The 16,688-nt window shown below is 43.2% G+C and overlaps 1 protein-coding gene across 5 annotated transcripts in view; it reads right to left on the bottom strand.

The window, feature by feature from the left end:
• BMPR1B (bone morphogenetic protein receptor type 1B) overlaps positions 1-16,688 on the bottom strand; it is a 677,368-nt gene that overhangs the window by 380,971 nt on the left and 279,709 nt on the right. For all 5 annotated transcript variants that reach the window (XM_077476573.1, XM_077476572.1, XM_077476577.1 and 2 more), the window contains one exon: positions 11,145-11,290. The gene's annotated coding sequence lies outside the window, so the exon portion shown is untranslated. The remainder of the gene's footprint in view (positions 1-11,144; positions 11,291-16,688) is intronic.

Here is a 16,688-nt window from a genome sequence, read left to right as displayed (position 1 = left end):
TTAAAATTAGCACTTTTGATTTTTCACGATTGACTTTAACGGTGTTCGAGCGTTCAAACAAATTTGTTGCCTGTTCGCATGTTCTGCCGCGAACCGAACCGGGGTGTCTTTGGCTAATCCCTACTGCCCACAACCCGGTTCTTCCAATGGAGGGCCTCCCCCTGGCTGCAGATCACTTGTCCAGCTACCTTTGTGCTTACACCAGCATCTAGGTATTTTGAGTAAATTTGCACAAAGCCTGTCTCTCTGTGGGGTTCATAAAGGAACTTACAGTTGGTAGTGCTGAATATACCTGACATGCAGATGGTGTTCCCAAAGTTCTAAATACGTTATATCAAGGAATGTTCTAATGGATTACAGATGTTCAAGAGTGGAGAAGAAAGATCCAACCCAAATAGGTTGCATTACCTTTAGGATGCTTTGCTTATGACTGTCACAAACTACGTTGTGAAATACATTAGCAAAATAAAAAGTATAAAATGTAAAGGTCTCAATGCTTACTAAAGAATTGTTTTTCCTGAACTGCAACCATAAACAAGGATCATGTCGGTCCAGTAGCAATATTCTAAGGAAAATTCTACAGTCTCTGCACTAATTAGCCATAACTGTTATGCTTCAGAGTCACACTACCATTTTTGTGAACTGTGCTAATAGCAACATTTCAAGGTCTATAGTGACAAGTTTGAAAGACAAAACAGTTTCCAGTTACCATACATCTGCTACATTCAGTTCTAGTATAAGTAAAAAAGCAAAGTTCTCTTCGAGCAGCCTAAATGGAGTATGCGACATGATTCATTACCACGTCTATGATTAGTGAAACTTCCTACAAGCATCCTAATGGGAAGATTTGTGTTCATTTAAGCCAAACCAGTGAAGAGAACTCAATGTTCTCTTAAGAAAATAAGTATGATAAACGGAATAAAACAAAAAATCTATGCAAAATGCTCCAATGAGTATTGCAGAAATTGGCAACTATAACAATTGTGAAGAAAGAGACGTGTAAAAAAAAAAAAAAAAAAAGAGTATGTTAAGAAGAAATCACTTGCAGCAAACGATGTAGCAGAATTTTAGCAAATGATGGAAAGGAATGGCATTGCATAATGGAATTCCAGAAACGTTAAAAGATGCCTTGTCTGTTGCTGAAGGCTTTTGTATAATTGGTTTACACCTTCTCTTTATGACTAAATTTGTCCCATCAAAGTTACAGGGAGGAAATTTAATATAAGAGTAATCCTGGGCTTAAAATGGTAACACAATGCTAATAGCAAGGGGAAAAAACAGTAAGTATATGAGAATAAGATTTGATACTGGAATCTGTTTTTACTTCCCTAGCTATCTTATACTGACTAATTTTTTAAGGACATACAGCATAAAATACACATTTATAGAAGACATCAACACAAATACTTTGTGATAAATGTGTGTTTATATTACAAGATTATGAACAAAATAATAATAAAAGAAAAACAATTACGGTAACTTGAAATGTCTCTGTACAATTTGAAAATGTGGCTGTATAGTTTCATATAATTTGAGCAATTTAGTACATTAAATACGAGCAGTGCTATATTTACCATTATATCAATCAGTGCATAGGGCAGCGGGGATAGGGGGAAGGGGTAGCATTAAGCCTCATAATTTTAAAATTTTTTATGTTTTGCTTACTTTGATTCCCTCTTCTGGTCACATGAGACATTTTTGACTACATGTGTTGGGTGGTTGTAAACCTCAGTCAAGGAATCTGAGCAAAGCACATATATAGCTCTAAGTGTTGTTTCTCTCTCGTGCTTCATTCCTCTGTTATCAGCATGAGTCACTTCTGAGAAGTTTTACGTTACATGAGAGCTCAGCATGAAGCTTGTCTATTCAGATCACCGTTCTTCTGTTGTGTGGAGGGGGGGGTGTGTTCCTTTCCTCCAATCAGCTCTCACACACTGTAACTGTAGCCTCTCTATCCCTCCTCTGTGCTTCTGACAGATGAAGAAAGAATTTAACACTTTTTTGCCCTTTTGAAGGAGTGTAGGGATAAGAAGACTGCAGGTAAACAAATAAAAACGATCTGGGAGGATTCATTTTATCTCTCTGTATCATTTGAGACTGTTGACTTTCCCGGGCATATGTGCTGGTTTACAACCACTTTAAAAACAGCTTTAAGTTTTTGACAATGTGAAGAAGGGATCAACACTCTTTCAGATTTTGTGGGACTACTTCTGCACAGGGGATGCGATTCACTGGGGATAGTGATTGGAAACCTGTGCAATTCGTCCACAAATATCTACAAAACATTTTTTATTAGTAAAACAAGGAAAAGTTAGAACCTTTATCAGGTTTTAATCTGTTTTCAGCTACCCTGGTAACAATTCTCTCACTACTTATCCTGCTGTCACCTACTGGACAGGAAAAGGGATCAACAACACCAATAAAAACATAACCAAAGTTTTTACTCTTATATATCCAAACTTTAAAAAAAATAAAACCTTTTGGCTGGAGATAATTCTTCAGTGTGTGAATACAATTCTAAGAGGAGTCAAAAGACTCATTACTGTTCAAGTATCAGGAAATCATGTCCTGTTTGTTGCTAGCATGCTTAATTTTTTTGAAGATAAATTAATAAAGAAGATAAAAAAAAAATACCCAGGGGACTCTGTGCATATTGCAGTTCTGCCCATTCAAATTTTTTATATCTGTTGGTGCTGGCTGTAGCTCCAAACCCTCAAAGCCCAAAATATGTGTTTTCCAATGGGGGAGTTACAACCAGCACTGTGCCCCTACCCCCTCTATATTCTCCAGCATCTTCTCATCTCTCACAGGGACTGTTCACATTGGGGCACTGTGCTTAGGTGACTTCTAAAAATATCCTAAATGCAGCATTGTTCTTACATATCCGAATGTTCACCTAAAATTGTAGTGTATGAAAATGCTCTTGTCTGGAAATGCTCAAGTACTTCTTAGTGCAGACTGAGCCCGGACCTGCTCCTTCTAATATAGGGCAGAGAGAGATTGGAAATTGTCAGCTTGTGTTTTTGTGAATAATTGCACCTGGAGTTGAATGCTTCCATTTACAAAAAAAAAAAGCTGACAAAAGCGCACATGTGCTACTGCACTAGTCTCTTTCATACACGTGTAGTACCTAGTTTGTACTGTTGTTAGCTTGTGTTTTTGTGAATGAAAGATCCACTCCAGCCAAAATCATTCACAAAGCTGTGTGTAGGAGACTTTCAGAGTGCACTTAGCATAGAAGAAATGAGGCAGAGGACTTCACAGAAGAGCTGCATGTTTCTGATACCTTAGGAGAAGGAGGGGTGGGAGTTGTGCAGGCTCTGTGTGTGTATTGCTTGTCAAGCCCCATCTCCTCCTGCATTGTCAGTCAGAATTTTGCCTCAATTGTTTACTGTTATTGGGTATTGGTGATGGGAGGCAGAGCCAAGGACCCAATAACGCTGCTCAGCAACTTTTGTATAGACTTAAAGCATAACTAAAGGCACAACTTTTTTTTTTCAGCTTTTTGGATACAGTGGAGAGTAATTAGAATGCGTGTCAGTTGTTATTGCTGCGTATGACCCCATTAAAATTCCCTAGGGGATTTAAAACATTTTTTTATCTTCCAGCAATACATAAGTATTTGTGCTGCAAAAAAATAAGCCTAAGTTTCCCATTATAAAGGTGAATTTTAATATTTTTTCCTTGTATTCATTATTATGTGTACAACTCTCTGATTGCGAACATACCATGAGCTGTACATAAATTCACATGAATTTTTTTTTAAGGATTTCTCTGAGGTTAAAACGGGTTGAAAAAGACTGATCTACATCATGATAAGTAGGGATGAGCAGAACACTCCCTGGTGCTATGGAAATTCTATGGGACAAGAACATAAAAAATCAAAAGTGCTAATTTTAAAGGCTTATATGCAAGTTATTGTCATAAAAAGTGTTTGGGACCTGGGTCCTGCCCCAGGGGACATGTATCAATGCAAAAAAAGTTTTAAAAACAGTGGTCTGGTATGAATATTAAGGGGAACAAAAATGTAAAAATAAAATTGCGTGGGGGTCCCCCCAAATTCCATACCTGGTCCTTCAGGTCTGGTATGGATATTAAGGGGAACCTTGCACCAAAATGTAAAAAAAAAAACGATGTGGGGGTCCCCCTCAAAATCCACACCAGATCCTTCAGGTCTGGTATGGATTTTAAGGGGAAACCCATGCCAAAATTAAAAAAAGAATGGTGTGGGGGTCCCCCCAAAAATCCATACCAGACCCTTATCTGAGCACGCAACCTGGCAGGCCACAGGAAAAGAGAGGGATGAGAGAGCGCCCCCCCCTCCTGAACCGTACCAGGCCACATGCCCTCAACATGGGGAGGGTACTTTGGGATACCCCCAAAAACACCTTGTTTTTTTACAATTTTGGTTCAGGGTTCCCCTTAATATTCATACCAGACCCAAAGGGTCTGGTAATTGACTGTGGGGAAATATCATGCCCTTTTTTTCAATGACTTTTATGTGTATTGCCGGGACCAACAATTCATTATAGCTGCGAGTACTTTTAAATCACTTTTTCCTTTAGAAATGTCATTTTGCTCTCTGAATTTTCTAAACAAGAGAAACATGCACCACTTTACAGGCATACTATAGACATCCCCCAGGTACTAAATTTAAAGGAATACTTCACTTTTATTGTTTCACTTTAAACATTAATTAAATCACTGCTCCTGAAAAAACATCAGTTTTTAAAACTTTTTGTTGCATTGATACATGTCCCCTGGGGCAGGACCCAGGTCCCCAAACAATTTTTATGACAATACCATGCATATAAGCCTTTAAAATTAGCACTTTTGATTTCTCACATAGACTTTTAAAGGGTGTTCTGCGGCTTTTGAATTTGCCGCGAACACCCCAAATTGTTCGCTATTCAGCGAACCAGCGAACACCCGATGTTCTAGTCCAACTTATGTTCGACTCAAACATCGGGCTCATCCCTAATTAAAAGATGTTGATAAAAATGCCTTTCCTGTGCTTCTAGTAACTTTGGTAGGAATTTAAATTGTACAAATGAACCTGAAAAAAAGTACTGTGTACACATGTATGCAATTCAGTTGTAAGAATGCTAACTGTAGAAGAACATTATAAACTGATAAAATGTAAATACTCACCTTGCAGTGTATAGTATGTGTGTTTGTACAGCGTTAAACAATAGGAAGTTACCCATCTAAAGTATTATACTGGATAAACAATCTGAGCTTCACACATCACACTTTTGACACTATTAAACTGGGATCTTCCAATTGTTTGCAATAAAAAAGTGGGCTATAAACATTTTCCACACCAGACTCCAAAGCACTTGGCACTACAGGAGGAATTACCACTTCTTTTCTTCAACAACAGACCCAAACAGTCTTTGCTTACAGCATTACAATCATAGTTTATATGTCTAGCTGATTACAATGACTCAGACCTTGTTTTTCAGTTATTCTGTGTACTCATTTCAGTACTGTCACTGAATGTCAGCTAACTTCTTATACATCTGCTTCTGTGTTTATGAAAAAGCTTTCAAGGTATTGTAAAGGAGTGCAGCAAATGCACAGACATATAATAATGGAACTAGTAAGTGTTCCATTGACCTGTAAAATCAGATATAAATTGACCATGGTTCTTCTTAAAGTGATAATGTCACTGTAGAAAATTGGTTAAACCAAGCATACCTGTAATAGGGGCATTGCTTGGATTGTAAAAGATTTGGGGCAACTCTGGGCACATCAGGGCAAGTAACAATGCTGTGTATGTAGCATGCCTTAGTGAAAGGGTGGGTGGGACCTAAGTGTGTCAAATGGGGTTTAAAGAGATATGGTTAAAAAAAAACAAGCCTACTCATGTATGCGCTGTACCCGTACAGTATGTCACAGCTCTTGTACCCATAAAAAAAAATTTTTTATTGCTCTGCCACAGCAGGTCTTGACAGGCATTGGAAGACAACTTTGTGGACAGCTATATCCTATGATTGGAAACAAGCACACAGCCATCACAACTGCCAAATATTATTAACTATTTAGAATCTGAATAGGGGATTAATAATGTTATAGAGAGGTACAAAACCCCTTTAAAACCATAAATAGAAAACATTATAAATAAGAAATTATTAAACGGAAATAACTTTGTTACCCTATATTAGTTTCCTACCTCAACATAGATGACTTCAGTAAAACTAGATATCAATGCACCAAGAGGTCATCTGCTAATACTGAAAAAGTTCTCTAGATAAATTTGTTCTCTTTCTCAATTTCTGCTACTACTCAGCTGAATCTACCATCAGCTGACCTGTCATATCTACCAGGAGTGAAAACCAGTGATCCACTGCTGCAGCCTGGGGTAGAAACTGACCAATCTTTTTGCGCCCTCACCCTGTTAGCACTGGAGTTTTCAGACCTGAATGAATCTCTCCAATTGACAGTCAATGGGAAGTGTCCACACCTTCAGGCAGTCGCATGGACACCTGAAGACGGACCCTCCCACTTTTAAGTTTTTTAAACTGCTGCAGCAATTAGCTAGAGGGTTCTGAGGATATGGTCTTGGCGAGCGGGGATCCTGTCTGAAGTTTTATGCTTAAAAAAGATCTACAGTCAAAAAAATTTTTTTTTAAGGTGAGCAGCTACAAACATACTTACCAGTCTAGGGATCCTGACTTTCCTCACCCAGGAAGTTCTTCAGGTCCTGGTCCCCAGCATCACTATCTTGTATGTGGGAAGTTGACTGTGACTTCCTGCGACTTCACATGGTGCTGCACTTTGTAAATGGACCTGCAGCCTCCTGGGACCTGTGACGTGTCTCAAGAGGTGGTGGGCAGGGAAAGGAAGAGCTGGACATCCACCCGGATAGCCTAGGCAATTGAGTGGAAGTGGGAGCAAGCACCTGCAAAAAATACTAGAAAGGTACCTGCTCCCTATAAAACAAAATCTCCAAAAAATATTAGAAGAGAAGGATTAAAAAAGGTGGAACTTCCCTTTTCAGGTGAAGTTACGCTTTAAGTAAATATCACCATAGTATATTATATGCAAACTGTACACTGGAATTTTGTTTTATAGCAAGTGTGCTGCAAAAAAACCTCTTCTTTCAATGCTAGCATTTTAGACGATTGCTGATCTTTTGGATAAGCCATAGCCATATGACTTAACTTCACCAACTGCAAAGTCTGAATTAGTGATTCACTAACGTGTGAAGCAATAGTATGTCAGCCAAGCCGCTATAAGTTTTCGTAGTGGCATAAGTACTGTATAATTGCAAGGTGCTTGTCCTAATGAAAATGTATCAACAAATAAAAAAGATAACTTGCATATACAATTAATAATCTGCTGAAAAATGTAAATCAGCAAAACAAATAATTTATGACAGCAGTACAATTTCAGCAGTGTGTATGCCTTTTAAGTAGCTAAAAAATGTTGACATATATATATATATATATCGTGACAGAGAGAGGCTCTGTCACTATAAGTTTATAGGAAAAGGTGACCCAGGAGTTTCATTATGGGTTATTGCAAGGTTCAGAACTAGCATCTCTCCAGATTCTGTAACATGCAATCCTGGGTCCAGGTTTTACTAGAGGCCTGCAACCTGGCTCGCTACACAGGTGCACAGGGTCATTATATAGTCAGCTCTGAGAATTTTTCAAGGCTCTCATTTTGGAGACAGCTTCCACCTTGGAGACGGAAGGTCTCACCCAGGGTCAGGGGGCCCCAGCCAGAAGCTACAAGACAGAGGTCTCATCAAGGGGTCAGAGGGCACAGCCAGAAGCCAGGAGTCAGGTCAGCTCCTATCAGGGGTGGCCAGAGGTGGGCCATGCAGCAGGGCACTGCGACTTAAGGCTAGAGAGCCAAGTGTTCTGAGAGAGCTAAACGACACAGTCAAAGGACTAGTAAGAAGAACAGCCATGCTGCTAACATGTAAGGTAGCTTGGTATTTTCGTTAATTCATGTTATGTGGAAGAATCCCATTTGTGGGTTACCACGCCCTTAAAATACAGTGTTAGGCCGCGTACACACGCGGGGACTGTTCGCCCAACTTTGTCCGTCAAACAGTTTCGGCAAACAGTCCGCTCAAAATTAGCATGGACGGACATGGCCACACACGACGGACGAACAGTTTGCTGAAACCGTGCGCGATGACGTGAACGGCACGTACGACGGGACGAAAAATACGACGTCCTATACACTGCATTATAACTTTCGGCGTGTAAATCCTTTCTGAGCATGCGCGGAACTTAGTTTGACGAACAAGCCTACACACGAGCGGACTGTTCGCTGAAACAAGGTTTCAGCGGACAGTTTTTCGGAAATTCCGAAAAACCTTGTTCGTCAAACTGTCCGCTGAAACTGTCCGCTGAAAGCCCACACACGAGCGGACTGTCCGCCCAAACACTGTTCAGCGGACAAAGTTGGGCGAACAGTCCGCCCGTGTGTACGCGGCCTTAGACTGGCGTACTCTCTGGAAACGCACCTACCTCTTGAGTCTGATCACCCCAATCTTACAATATATATATATATATATATATATATATATATATATATATATATATATATATATATATATATATATATATATAGTGTGTTTTCTGTATAAGTTAATGTGCAGCCAACACAAATTACATTTACATTGCCTGAATTGCATGAATTGTACAAATTTACATGATATGGTGTTAAAGGAAAAGTCCAGCATGAGCTCGTTTGGCTGGCCTTCTACTAAGGGTCCCATAAGTACAATGATTTTTGCATTCCTGTGACCTATTTTTTTTTTATCAGAGAGCGGTCTCAAGTCCACTCTCTGCTGACATCACCAAGATCAGTCCAGGCACCGCCTCATCCCGATTTCCAAAGTCTGGATCTGCCAGGTGCCTGGACTGATTGCAGTCTTGGCCTCTCATCTAGCAGCTGAGGCGGCTGCTCCCTGCCCCTCCACAGCTCAGCGATCCAGTGAGTGTGAAGCAGCAGAGCGGAGAGCTGCTGATTGACAGGCAGCAGCTCTCAGCAGTGTTCAGTGGCTCAGTTCTCAGTGAATATGTGGCGGGGGACAGATGCAGCATCAGACTGATGGTGCATCCCACCTAGGTAAGTATGATTGGCCAATAAAAACTACAAAACATACTTCTCTTTTAAGCCGGCCATACATTAAACAATTTTCTTTCTTCAACCGTGTAGTGTAAGGGCCTGCCTGACTGCATACAAATTGAAAGTGTTTAGGTTTGACCCCATATTATATGGTTTTGGTAAATCTAAAGGAAATTGTATAATGTATGACCAGCCTTAGCCCTTGTACACATGGTCAGACATTTCGACGGAAAATGTCCGATCGGACCGTGTTGTCGGATAATCTGACTGTGTGTGGGCTCCATCAGACTGTTTCCATCGGAATATCCAACGGACAAAGTTTTAGAGCTGGGCTATAAAACTTTCCGACAATATGATCCGATCTGACAAAGTGCCACGCATGCTCAGATCAAATTCCTAGACCAAAGCTATTGGCTACTAGCTACTAGCTACTGAACGTAGTCCCGTCCTAACGAATTAACATCATCACGTTACGTACGATCGGATTTTCCGACAACTTTGTCCGACTGTGTGTATGCAACACCAGTTTCGGACAAAATCATCAGATTTTGCTGTCGGAATGTCTGACCGTGTGTACAAGGGCTTAGACAATAGTGAGTAGCAGGGCCTTCACACCCTGAGCTTATAAAAAGAGTATTAAATGATGGTGGGGGTCAACCCCAACGAAGACTGATGCTAGATCAGTGAGTAGATGAGTCTGTAAGGAAATAAAGGTGAGTAGTAACAGCCAAAGTTGTTTTTGTTTTTTGTTTTTTAACTGGTGCTGTGGACTCACAACTGTATCTTTTTAGCAAAGCTTTACATTTAGAGCAGCTGGTATATGATAGTAACATTAACTCCCTTTAACTAACCTGGACCATACCTTATGCCAAGTAAAAAAACGTAAAATAAGAGTGACAGAACACAAATAAGGATCAAATACAAAATACAAAAGTAGCTCAATTAGCATAATTGATTTTAAATTACTTTGGTCATTCCTACAAAGAAAGGTTTTCCCAACAAGAGCACAGAAAACAATAACAGCCAAGTAATGCTCTAACCCTGCCTTCCTCGACTTGTTTTTTGGCAGAGGTTTCTGGCTGTTCCTTGAGCTGTGGCTTATTGACCTCCTGTTTGATGATGCCACCATAGTTCTAGAGTGGGAGAGCCAGTGGCACGACAATGATCTTTTATGCTTCCTGTAAGGTGACCATTCTGACTAACACTGTAATGGGGAGGGGCATTACTTTCACTGACTGCCAATGACCAGCCTTATGCCCCATACACACTATTAGATTTTCGGCAGATTTTTGTCTTCAGATTTACCAAAACCATATAATATGAGGTCAAACCTTAAGAATTTCAATTTCTATGCAATCAGGCAGGACCTTACACTACATGGCTTTGGTAAATCAGAAGACAAAAATCTGCAGAAAATCTAATAGTGTGTATGGGGCTTTAGACAATAGTGAGTAGCAGGGCCTTCACACCCTGGGCTTACAGAAAGAGGATTAAATGATGCTGAGGGTCATTCAACCCCATCAAAGACAGATGCTAGATCGTGAGTATGTGAGCCTGTAAGGAACTGAAGGTGAGTATAGCAGCCAAAGCTTTTTTCTTCCACTGACCACCAATATAAGATGCATTTTTCCCAGTGGTCCCCCCAATGAATTGGCTTTAGCCAAGATCTTTAAAATTATTTTAGGTGTTCCTCCCTGAGTATAAAGTTTGAGACTGATGGCTGCTCAAACCCATCCCCACTCTACTAAAAACATGTTTTTATTATTTTCTGTCTCCCGCAACGCAAGTAGCGAAAAATTCTTGGCAGTGGTTCTAACCATATCCCACTTCAAAACAACAACAAAACGCTCCAGTTTTTCCTGTCCCTGGCTCCTGTCCTGACTCTTAACATTAGAGCAAAGGAGAGAAAGACATAACTACAAATATAAAAAAATCGACATTAGACATAGGTCATGTTTACATGTCCTTCCTACATATTCTCTAGCAAAAGCAGAGCTCTGCCTCCAGCATGAGTGGAGGGAGACACAAAACAATATATAACAAAGACCAACCTTTGGTTCTTACAGAAATACAGATGAGCTACTGCTTTCTACACGCCTAAGAAAATACAGCCAGTATTACTGTTGAAGATGTTGCTCCCATCCGTCAAATTGAAGAGCCTTGTAAAAGTCATGTACAGAAATACATTTCATATGACCTAAAACAAAAAAGAGGAGAGATTGTTAACAGATAAAATAATATGTTTATTCACAAACAAATCTTAAAGTGATACTAAACAGAAAAGTGTTAGTTGCCGTAATAAATTCACATAAAGTAAAACCTTGGATTGAAAGTAATTTGGATTGAGCGTTTCGCAAGACCAGCAAAATTTCTCTATAAATTTTGACTTGATTAATAAGCAATGTCTTAATATAGTAGCGTCATAACAACTGAGTATAAAAGAGAGGTGCCTCTAATGCCGCGTACACACGTAGCCGTCTATCCGGCAGACTTAGTCCGGCGGACTTTCCGAACGGGCTACTTGCCCACACACGGCACTTTTTCAGCGGACTAATACGGCGTACTAAGTCCGTCGTACTATCCGCCGTACTTTTGAAATGAATGGACTCGCCCACACACACGGAGGAAAGTCCGCTCATTTTGAGCGCATCTCCAGGTAGGTGGGGCCCGCGAAGGAGACATCACTGGCCCCGCCACCTGGTATGGACTTAAAGGGGAACCCCAACTCCGAAAAAAAAAATCGGCGTGGGGGTCCCCCCCAGGTCCACATCAGACCCTTGTCCGAGCACGCTACCTGGCTGGCCAGGAAAGGGGGGGACAAGCGAGTGGCCCCCCCTTCCTGAGCCGTACCAGGCCGCGTGCCCTCAACATGGGGGGGTGCCTTGGGGAAGGGGGGCCGCACGCCCCCCCCCACCCCAAAGCACCTTGTCCCCATGTTGATGAGGACAAGGGCCTCTTCCTGACAACCCTGGCCGTTGGTTGTCGGGGGGCTTATCGGAATCCAGGAGCCCCCTTTAATAAGGGGGCCCCCGGATCCCGTCCCCCCACCCTATGTGAATGAGTATGGGGTACAATGTACCCCTACCCATTCACCTGTAAAAAAAAGTAAAAAAAAACACAACACACAAGGGTTAAAATAGTTTATTGCACAGCTCCGGGGGTCTTCCGTCTTCGGGGGTCTTCTCACCGGACTCCTCCACTATCTTCTTCTAGCTCTTTTACTAGCAGAGGAGCCCGGCTGCTGGGCCACCGCGCCTTCTTCTAGCTCTTTTACGGGCGGTGGCCCGGTCTTCTGTTGCCACCGCTGCCGCCGCTGCTGCTGCCGTCTTCTGTTCTTCTCTTCTTCTCTTCAGATGTTGCCTCGTCGCTCCCTCCGCTCACAATGATGGGGACCGGGCGCACGGCGACTTATATAGGGACATCACCAGATGATGTCCCCGCCTATTATGATGTCACAGTCCCAGAGGATGCTGGGATATCTCTACTAACTTTGCATATCTAGACTTTGCAATATTTGCCCACTCTTCTTTGCAGAACTGCTCAAGTTCAGTTAAATGTGATGGTGACCATTTGTGGACTGCAGTCTTCAATTCATTCCACAGATTTTCAATGAGGTTTAAGTCTAGGCTCTGACTAGGTTATGCAAGGACAGTCACTTTTTTCTCCTTCAATCACTGTGTGGTCATTTTTGCTGTGTGCTTTGGGTCATTTTTATGTTGGAAGGTAAACCTCAAGAATTTGACGGTATTTTGCTGCATCCATTTTTCCTTCTATCTAGACAAGTGCTCCAGTCCCTGCTGCAGAGAAAACCCCCCTAACAGGATGGTGTCATTTGGATAGTGAGCTGTATTGGATTTCTGCCAGACATATTGTTTGGTGTTGAGGCCAAATATTTACATTTTAGTCTCATGTGACCATAGCACTTTTTTTCCATGTGGCCTCAGAATCTTCAAGGTGGATTCTGGCAAAGCTCAGTCATGACTATCTTGAGGAGTGGCTTTTTTTCTTGCAACCCTCCCATGCAAGCCACATTTGTGAAGAATTTGTGATATTGTTTTCACATGCACACAATGACCACTCTTTGTCATATATTCCTGAAACAGTTTCAGAGTTGCTGTAGGCCTCTTGGTAACCACGGTTTGCAGCACTGTCCTGATCCAGGGAAGGCCTGTGTTGTACCAAATATCTTCCACTTCTTAATAATAGACTTCACTGTGCTTGTAGACATTGATAAAGCCTTTTCTTTGTATCTTTCTCCTGACTTGTGCCTGTCCACAACTTTATCCCAAAAATCTTTAACAGTGCCTTGACACTCATAGATTGTTTGCTTCAGTTGCACTACCAGGGACTGAAGTTCTCCAAGAAAGTTCCTTTCATGCTGAGCTAATCAAAATGACCATAGCTGATCACAGTTGAAAGTCAAGTGCCACTGAGAAGGTGATTAATTACACTTGACTGAGTTTACAAGTCAATTTTTGTAGAGGGTGATCCTTTTTTCAACTCAGTGATTCTGTTGAATTTTGTGTGTACATTAACAATAATTTTCTGGTAGTAGTTGCCTTTAAAACTACCCTTACATAATGCAGACCAACTTCGGTAACAATACCAGCATGTGCTACAAATTCAGGTAGTTCTTACTACCACCACTTAAAAGGGTAACCCCATATATAATTGCTACACAAGCCAAAAAATTGCTTGAAAGTGAAATGACCTTTCCTTTTCAGTCTGCAGCACAGTAATTTTTTCTAAAATTCAATGCAATATGACAAGCTAGAGGCATTCCATAAACAGATGGTGTACAGAACCCCCCCCCCCCCCCCCCACCCACCCAACACATACACACACACCAGATTTTTCCATAAATCTTCACTAAGATACAAGTTAGATTTTAGGCATCCTCTGCAACAAAAATAAAAAATGTTGTGAGATACTCCAAAAGGGCTAATCACTAGTGATGGACGAACTTCCGACGGGACGTTTCGCGAACGCGAAACGCGAACGGACACAAACGTTCGCGAAAACGACCGTTCGCCGCGGGCTCCATTGACTTCAATGGGAGGCGAATTTCGCAAACCTTTAGGTCGAATTTGCGGCCACGGGGTAATTATTAGGGGGTAGCACGTAGTCCCACCACCTGGACAATAGCATAATACATGTATGAGGTGAATTTGGGATCGATAACTACAAGCATTTTTTTTTTATTTGGGAAATTGTTCTGACAATTCAGGACTATGGAGCTAATGAAGGCAATGGAGGAGAGGGAAGGTCAGGGACCAGGGTAGGCAAACAAGAGGGTGCAGGAGATACAGAGCACTGACAGCAGCACCGTAATACAGAGCACTGACATCAGCACCGTGACATACAGCGCTGACAGCAGCTCCGTGACATACAGCGCTGACAGCAGCTCCGTGACATACAGCGCTGACAGCATCTCCGTGACATACAGCGCTGACAGCAGCTCCGTGACATACAGCGCTGACAGCAGCTCCGTGACATACAGCGCTGACAGCAGCACCGTGACATACAGCGCTGACAGCAGCTCCGTGACATACAGCGCTGACAGCAGCTCCGTGACATACAGCGCTGACAGCAGCTCCGTGACATACAGCACTGACAGCAGCTCCGTGACATACAGCGCTGACAGCAGCTCCGTGACATACAGCGCTGACAGCAGCACCGTGACATACAGCGCTGACAGCAGCTCCGTGACATACAGCGCTGACAGCAGCTCCGTGACATACAGCACTGACAGCAGCTCCGTGACATACAGCGCTGACAGCAGCTCCGTGACATACAGCGCTGACAGCAGCACCGTGACATACAGCGCTGACAGCAGCTCCGTGACATACAGCGCTGACAGCAGCTCCGTGACATACAGCGCTGACAGCAGCTCCGTGACATACAGCGCTGACAGCAGCTCCGTGACATACAGCGCTGACAGCAGCTCCGTGACATACAGCGCTGACAGCAGCTCCGTGACATACAGCGCTGACAGCAGCTCCGTGACATACAGCGCTGACAGCAGCACCGTGACATACAGCGCTGACAGCAGCTCCGTGACATACAGCGCTGACAGCAGCTCCGTGACATACAGCGCTGACAGCAGCACCGTGACATACAGCGCTGACAGCAGCTCCGTGACATACAGCGCTGACAGCAGCTCCGTGACATACAGCGCTGACAGCAGCTCCGTGACATACAGCGCTGACAGCAGCTCCGTGACATACAGCGCTGACAGCAGCTCCGTGACATACAGCGCTGACAGCAGCTCCGTGACATACAGCGCTGACAGCAGCTCCGTGACATACAGCGCTGACAGCAGCTCCGTGACATACAGCGCTGACAGCAGCTCCGTGACATACAGCGCTGACAGCAGCTCCGTGACATACAGCGCTGACAGCAGCTCCGTGACATACAGCGCTGACAGCAGCTCCGTGACATACAGCGCTGACAGCAGCTCCGTGACATACAGCGCTGACAGCAGCTCCGTGACATACAGCGCTGACAGCAGCACCGTAAGCAGCCCCAGGAGGAAGTCAGCACAGCACAGGGATGGTGTGATCCCCTCATAATAAGAACCCCCAGGAGGAAGTCAGCACAGCACAGGGATGGTGGGAGCCCCTCATAATAAGAACACCCAGGAGGAAGTCAGCACAGCACAGGGATGGTGGGAACCCCTCATAATAAGCAGCCCCAGTAGAAATATGACACCGCTCAACCTCTTCAAAGAGGAGGGTAGGGGCATATAGTACGGTGTGCTTTTTTGGGTCAGGGAAGTGAGCCAAATGAATTAAGAAGGTCTGTGTGCTTGATTCCAAAAATTGTTTATAGACATATACATGGTCTACTGATCACATGTGTTGAATTCCTCCGAGATCCATGCCTCATTCATTTTTAGAAATGTGAGGTAGTTAACACTGTGGTGAGCTAGGCGAGTACGCTTATCGGTCACAATCCCCCCTGCTGCGCTGAACGTCCTTTCGGACAGGACACTGGATGAGGGGCAAGCCAACAGTTCGATTGCAAATTGGGCAAGCTCTGGCCAGAGGTCAAGCCTGCCCACCCAGTAGTCTAGGGGTTCATCACTCCTCAGAGCGTCCACATCGGCCGTTAACCCAATGTAGTCGGACACCTGACGGTCTAGGCGTTCCCTGATGCTGGATCCGGATGACACCTGTCGATGGGTCGGCTGAAAGAATGACCTCATATCCGAAGTCACCAACACATCTTCAAACCGGCCTCTTCTTGCAGGCGCTGTTGGATTGGTACCCGCAAATCCTTCTCTGGGAGTGGGAATTGCTCCTCTGCCAGCGCACGCAAAAGCAGAATGCAGCATTTCTCGAAGCAAGGCCTGGAAGTGCTGCATTCTGACAGCCCTCTGCGACGGCGGTAACATTTCCGCCATTTTGTGTTTGTACCGGGGGTCTAAGTACGTTGCCACCCAGTACTGGTCCTTGACCCTCATGCTTTTTATACGGGGGTCCCTATTAAAACACTGGAGCATGAAGGCCCCCATTTGCACTAAAGTGGAAGCGGTGTGGTGGCCTGGCTCCTGCTCATCATCCAGGATAATGTCGTCCTCTTCATTCTCCTCT

Source organism: Lithobates pipiens, unplaced genomic scaffold (assembly GCF_037356315.1).
Source record: "Lithobates pipiens isolate NorthernLeopardFrog02 unplaced genomic scaffold, aLitPip1_a1.2 Scaffold_13, whole genome shotgun sequence".
Classification (NCBI taxonomy): domain Eukaryota; kingdom Metazoa; phylum Chordata; class Amphibia; order Anura; family Ranidae; genus Lithobates; species Lithobates pipiens.
Note: the sequence above shows the minus strand (reverse complement) of the source record. Positions and strands in the feature narration are given on the sequence as shown.